General features: G+C 33.0%; 1 long non-coding RNA gene across 1 annotated transcript; it reads right to left on the bottom strand.

Moving 5' to 3' along the window:
- Positions 1-1847: 1847 nt before the first annotated feature.
- LOC138855911 (uncharacterized) lies at positions 1848-2974 on the bottom strand. Its single transcript, XR_011395050.1, has 2 exons — positions 2316-2974; positions 1848-2127 (listed from the first exon to the last, which is right to left on the bottom strand). It is a non-coding gene; the product is annotated as an uncharacterized lncRNA (long non-coding RNA).
- Positions 2975-7317: the final 4343 nt, after the last annotated feature.

Raw genomic sequence — 7317 nt, 5'->3', positions numbered from 1 at the left:
TAAAAGTCCCAATTTAATGGCTACACACTTATCTTTATTTCTAATTTCAACAACTTAACACTTATTGCTCGTTATTTGAGCTTACAACTTCTTGCTTATGTCTCAATTGTTCTTATCACGACAACATTCTAACTAGAACTGTCTTTTCTGCACTGTCCGGCAGCCCTTATATAGTAAATCTGTAACAAAACATTGCTTCTAGAACATTCTGGCAACTACGAATTCGCTAACTAGTTGCTTCTGGCAGTTTATCGTTGATTCGATTTTGTTCTATCATCCGTGTTCGTCACAAATTATTTCCAAAGCCGACTGATTGGCGCTATCACACGTTCAATATTTAATGTGATATTTGGATCGTGATCATAATTAATGATTGATGGATCACGAGTGAATGCTACACGTTTAATAAATATCTCGTCAGTATTTATTCGAAATAAATCCAGTTGTTAAAACCAGTGTGTTAAAAATATTTTTGCTTAGTATTTGTTTATTTTATCCGGGTTTTTGATGAAATGTCGAAAGAAAACTAAAGAAAAGTTTTTAAGGTTTTGAAGAAAAACATTCAAAGACAGCGCTCGATAAAAAAAATATGTTGCAACCATTGTAAAGAATTCCACGGATCTTAGAAAATACTAAAAAAAATTTATATGTGTAAATATAAATTTAAAAAAAATTTTGAGAAAATTAGCATGTATTTTTATTATAAATAATAATTTGTTCCGTCGTATCGTGAATTTACATACAAAATGTCGTTGATGTCGCGATCAATATTTAATGTTTAACGCGCGATCCACAATCCGCGATCCGCATTTCAAAATATTTTATGATATGGCGATCCTGGATCTCGTTTAAATATAATGAAGTCGTCTTCAATTGCATCCCTACAAGCGGATATCTACTAGCAAACGTGTTCGCGACTTGTTATTGTTCACAGAGAGTGGGAAAAAAGTAACACATCGCCATTTGATGTTCAATAATTCTCTCGCTCTATCCAATCGTTATTATGTCATGTAGTTTCGTTGTAAGTTACCTTTTATATGCGTTTGTTATTTTTTGGGTAACAGAATGACATACATTGGTTATCAAATCTGTTTACAGTCTGTTGAAGGTAATAAATTCTTTTGTTAGAGAATATGTTACCTATGTGTTATCCATAACAGAAGTATTTGTTCCCAAAATTTCGGTTAGTGATATCGTTTTGATTAGCAGTTTGTTACCTTTAACATATAAACTTGTTAGCGTATTTGTTATCTATTTGTTGGCTTTAACAAGCATAACTGTTGCCTCGATTTGTTACATAATTTATTACCTGTTTGTTTCTTTTAACAAATTCGTATTTTAGCTTATCGGTTACCTTCTTGTTGACATAACCAATTCCAATTTTGTTAAATAAAATTCAAAATTTTTTTATATTCTTTGTCTTTATTTTATTGAAAAACGTATTTACTTACTATCTTATTACTAACTAATTATTCAAATTAATGAATATCTTAAATGTGTACATATTGATGTATACTATGTTACACATATGTATATAGGTTAAATATAAGTATTAACACTTAAATTGTATACTTAAAGAAGTACATTTAATAATATATTTATATATACTACAATTATAAAGCTACATGCATACAAAATATCTGGTTCAATGAGTTTAGCCTCCCTCTACATGTACACACCACTCTATCCGGAAGAATTATTATAAAACACTGTTCTTATATGACGGAATAAATCAAAACTTATTACTTGTATAAAATATATCGCGATACTGAGTTTTTCTTAAAAATCAAACAACTTTAATTATAAATCAGTGGTGTGTGATCCTCCATAAATTGTGTACCTATTTAAACAATATGATTCGGCCCTTTCATCACGATTATACACCATGTCATACATTATTTCTTCGCAGATTTCTTGCCAAAAACTCGACTATAAAAGATTTAAGCGCCGGTTTCATTTGTGTAACATGATTTTGTTTAAAATCCTACATTTCAGCTATTACTGCATAGGAACTAACATTGGTGCGACGATTCACATCGGTCATCTGGTCATTGGTCATTTTTTGCATAGATGTTAACCAATCGCATTCGTGTTGAAATAATGTCAGGAAAACTGTTCAGGACGCCTCTGAAATAAAAATAAAAAATACATAGAAAATGAAACTATTTATGAACGAGATTGACAAGCGAGGCAGCAATTAGATTAATTACTCTAATACCAGTTAGGAGATACTGAAATATTGGCTTTTGGGTATCTTCAAGATAGGCACAAGGTTCTTTCATTCCTTAGGCATATGTAACTAAAAAGAGACTAACTTTCGTGTCGTATTGACTGTAGAACTAAAAACGGTTTGTGAATGGTATCGAGTCCAATTTATGGTTTAACTTTCCGATCCGAGGCGAACTTTACGCCCAACACTTTCCGATAACGGTGTTGTTTTTAAGGGTGCACGACGCACGTCTCTATTTAAGGCCTTTGCCAGGTCCGACCTGCCATCACCAATACGTTGCAGTTATTTTTTACATTATGTTTCATAACGTTTCGCCGTGTCATTGGATAATGCTAAGAGATATGGCCCAACAATAAGAGACTCCTACATATGTGTCATGTTCGGCTTTCCTTATGCTTGATTTCAACATCTTGTCATAGTAGCAGGTCAAAAAATGATGCCACACTTCGCACTGTCACAGTACCGGATGACGACAAGCCCAATATACAAAATCTTGCAATAGAATCTGTCGATGCTCCACAAATCGTTCTTTATAACGTTTACAAATTATGAGTGAAAATGAGGCAAAATCTCTCCAACAAACGATGGTATACCAATACCAATCAAAATCCATGTATCGTTTTGAACCTCCAGCATAATTATGTTTAAATTGCATTTTTATCTATCTAAAACATAATTTCTTATATTAAATATTAGTTAACTAACTATATTTGTTCACTTTTTAAAGTTACTAATTAATAATTTACTCACCTGAATTGGTTTTATTCTAGGAATGCAATTTTTCCGCAATGCTGCAAATTTTCTGTAACCCTAAAAGTTTTGGTTATAAAAACAAAACAAAGTTAAACAAATTCTTCTTACAATATAAATATAATTAGTTTTACAACATATTTATAAAAAGAAGAACTCACCTCTCTAAAAGCCAAATTTTTAGCAGAGATGAAGGGATGCTCAACTCTCTCAACTATTGACAGTTCAAAAACCAGTTGTTTTAAAATATCACAAAATCATAAAAAAGGATTTGAATAGTTCCTCCATGTGTTAATCGGATATATATATAATAATTTTAATCTTAATAAATGTTGGGTGTTTTAGTTTAAATGCCCAATAATTTTTATTTTGACTGATCTGGCTACAATGCAAAATGTTATAAAAGACGCTAATTTTGAAGCGCTCTCACACTGGAATAAGCGTCCCTTTATCCCTGTTTTTAGTGAAATTACACTTTTTTTATTCTTCTTGAGTAATAAATTGTATTGTAACGGATTTCTCGATAAATCGTCTACCTGTAACTCACTCTTGATTTCGATCACTGGATTGTTCAATAAAAGTCCCAATTTAATGGATACACACTTATCTTTATTTCTTATTCCAACAACTTAACACTTATTGCTCGTTATTCGAGCTTACAACTTCTTGCTTATAGCTTGATTGCTCTTAACACGACAACACTCTAACTAGAACTGTGTTTGCTGCACAATCTGGCAGCCCTTATATAGTAAATCTGTAACAAAACATTGCTTCTAGAACATTTTGGCAACTACGAATTCGCTAACTAGTTGCTTCTGGCAGTTTATCGTTGATTCGATTTTGTTCTATCATCCGTGTTCGTCACAGTATATTGGTTTTTCTTATTTTGGCATGTTTATATAACAATATGTTTAGAAGGTCGGTAGTTTTTCTCTCTCCCGCCTAAGGTTTCTCCCATTCAATTGGAAATTACAGAAAAGCCTATGTATTACTAATGTTGCCCTTTAACTAAAGGAACAATAAACATTTTTCATCAAAATCGTTTCAGAAGTTAAAAAGATTAGGACCAAACTGTTTAATTGTTTATTATGGTCAATATCAGGGAAAATCTTAATTATAAAGAATTTATGGCTGTATCTATTATGTGAAAAAATACTTCAATTTTATATATTTGACGGTGCTCAATGATTGGTTCAACACACTCATAAGTTAAATGCTTTTTCTTGGATCGTGCACCAGGTCTAGCCACATTTTCAAAGTCTAACACCTCGCAATCAATTTCAGAAGCTAAGGCTTTGGCGTCTTCAAGAACTTGAGTAAAATACTTATCTGAACATGAGTTTTCAAAGCAATCTTTTGTATTTTTAAGTAATTTAATGACGGAAACTAAGTTACAGTTTGCACAGTATTAAAAACAATTGTAGTTTCCAGTGAGGACTTTGCCATGTCGTTTATCCCTAAATTTAAAGAATGACTACTGCAAAGAACCACCAATGCCCGTGGATTGGTTCTTTTAATCCTGGCTTTAACTCCACTTTCAATACCTTTCATATTAGATCCATTATCGTACCCTTGCCCTCTTATCCAAGTGCTGGTCATTGTTCTACGATAATTTCTGTTAGGGCCAGACCTGTTGATTTCTCGATTGGTATAAATCCTAAAAAACTTTCATTTATTACAATTTCTGAATGTTCTTGAATGGTCTTGTGATTGAATAATATAAAAGGTACCTAATTATCATGGTCATCTGCTCAGTTTTACTAGCGTCTGGAGTACGATCTAAAATAATAGAATAATATTTCGACGTAATGATAGCTTCCATAATATAATGTTTTTTTATGCCGTCTGAAATTGTATTAATAAACTCATTTTGAATTGTTTTACTTAAGTAGGTTGCTTGTTTCTCCTCTTTTTTCAAAACTCAGCGTACATGTTCCTGCATAGCGGGATCAAATTCCGCTAACAACTCTACTAGTATTAAAAAATTACCATTGTTATGTTGATACAGACTATCATAAATACCTTGAAAAGCCAAGCTATTTTTAGCCAACATTTTAATTATTGAACGAATTCGTAACAATATTCTATTCCAGTGTTCTATTTCTGATTTAATTATCCTCTGGGACACGGCGTACGACACGATTTGAGCCTACGTGAAAGTTCTACCCAAGATTTTACTGCTTTTACATGGTCTCGTGATGTCTCAGGAGATTTAGGCATATCACCTATATGACTCCAATTTTTGTAGCCATCTTCAGATAGACCGGAAGTTATAGTTGTATTGAAGATTTTACAACAAAAGCAATAAAATAAATTTTTTGCCACAGAATATGCAAGCCAATCTCTTAAAATTTCTTCACCGTTATTAACCTTTCTCTTATAGTATCTCGAAGTAAATCTCCGACCATTGGTATCTTGTGGAAATTGAAATTCATACAGTGGGTCTGGAGAACCTATTTACCAAATATATTATTTCTGTGTAGGTTAATCTATTGGGCCACGTAGCTGGGTCGACATCTACAATAGATGTTACCTCTGTAGAAACACTTGGACTTGCAATAGCACCTTTACCTACAATAGCAGTTTCACCTGTCATAGCCTCTTCCCCTGTAATAGCACTTTCACCAGTAATAGCGCTTGACCCAGAAGTAGAAGCACCAGGTTCACAGATTATATTGGAGTCGGACGTATGTTCTTCTCGAGATTTAAGTGGAATTTCAGCTATAGCTCCGGTTTCTGGTATGGGTGATGATGGTCAGTTTAGATCACCTTTATTCAAAATGGACTCTAATGCCCCTGCTTGCTTTTGTCGCCCTGCGTCTTTTCAAGTCTTCGTTTTTTATATTGGTGTCTCGACAAGCGTGATCTACCGTCAGCCTTTCTGTACGGTAAAAAAATTATATGAAATAAATTTACATACCTCTAAAAACATTTTTAACATATTTTGCGGTCAATATCAAATTAGGTGTGTTTAATATTACGTTTTTTCTTACGTATTACAATTTAATTTATAAAATAGATAGGTACTTACGTAGTAAATTGACATGCGCGCTTCAATATTTATATGATTAATTTTCCGCATAAAAGCACGTCACTTTTAAATTTTAGAATAGAATCAACTTGTATGCTTAGCATATATATCACTTAAATGTATTAAACCTTTTAATTCTGTATCAGTTATTAACGGCTACATTGTTTTTGAATATGACGAAAATTTGTCTCTAGGGCAGAACATTTTTACTAGGTGTCTGTTAAATAAGTAATGAAAAATTAGTTTAATTGTTTGCTTATATATTATGTTTAAGGAATTTTTCTAAAATGTCTTGTTGTGTTGTGTGTGGGGAAATCCCCTCAAACATAAAATAGACTGAGAGTTGCCAGTTCAGAAATGTGAAATCGGCAGAAAATTCGGATGATTTTTTTGTATCCTGGTTTCTAAGTTCTAGTCTAGTTAGTTCCTTATTTCCCCTTTAGGTATTTCCTCTTCTTAGTGTTCCACAAAAGTTCAAAAGTATCGACACTTTACTCGATACCAGTATCGTATCAGATTTATAGGTACTGGGAAAAGGATCGATACTAAACTATCGACATTGATAGGTATCAAGTACTTTTCAATATATTTTTAAAACTTGCGATTGAGTAATATCCGTAATATAAAATATTATCCGGGAAATTTCGGAGCTTAGAGTTCAGAACTTATCACTACACCATCACAACACCTCCGTCTTGCGGGGATACGAAAGTCGGTGTCTACTCGTAACGAAAATTTTGGCATAATCTTGCTAAACGGCAATTACTATCGCGTTATAATAGATACGTAATAGAGGTGTCATATATTCGGGAAGCACTATGTACATGTGCTGATATACGTGCATCTTGCGCTGCGAACACCTAAAATTTTGTCGACATTTTCGTTGACATCCGCGATATTGCAACAAAAACCATGTTATTGTCCACAACTTTTGACGAGCATTGAGCTTCTTCTTTTGCTTCTATCTTCGTAGTCTCTTCCTCTAACTCCAACTGAAACACATAATCGTCAACACCAATGTTTTCCGCTTCCATGGCCTCCCGCAAACGTGATTGTAATTCCGACTTTACTCCATTTGTCACCGAACCACGTTTTTCCTACTCCTTTTTCCTTTCGTCAAACTCTGCCATTTTAAAACAATTCCCTCTTTGGGATTTCTCGATAAATCGTTTACCTTGTAACTCACTCTTGAGTTCGATAATTGGATTGTTAAATTCAAGTCCCAATTTAATGCTATACATTTATCTTTTTTTCTTATTCCAATAAATTTATTCGATCTTACAACTTCTAGAACTGTGTTTGCTGC

The sequence above is a fragment of the Bactrocera oleae genome, chromosome 3 (genome assembly GCF_042242935.1).
Source record: "Bactrocera oleae isolate idBacOlea1 chromosome 3, idBacOlea1, whole genome shotgun sequence".
NCBI classification, from domain to species: domain Eukaryota; kingdom Metazoa; phylum Arthropoda; class Insecta; order Diptera; family Tephritidae; genus Bactrocera; species Bactrocera oleae.
The sequence above is the reverse complement of the archived record's forward strand: the minus strand, read 5'-3'. Positions and strand labels throughout refer to the sequence as shown.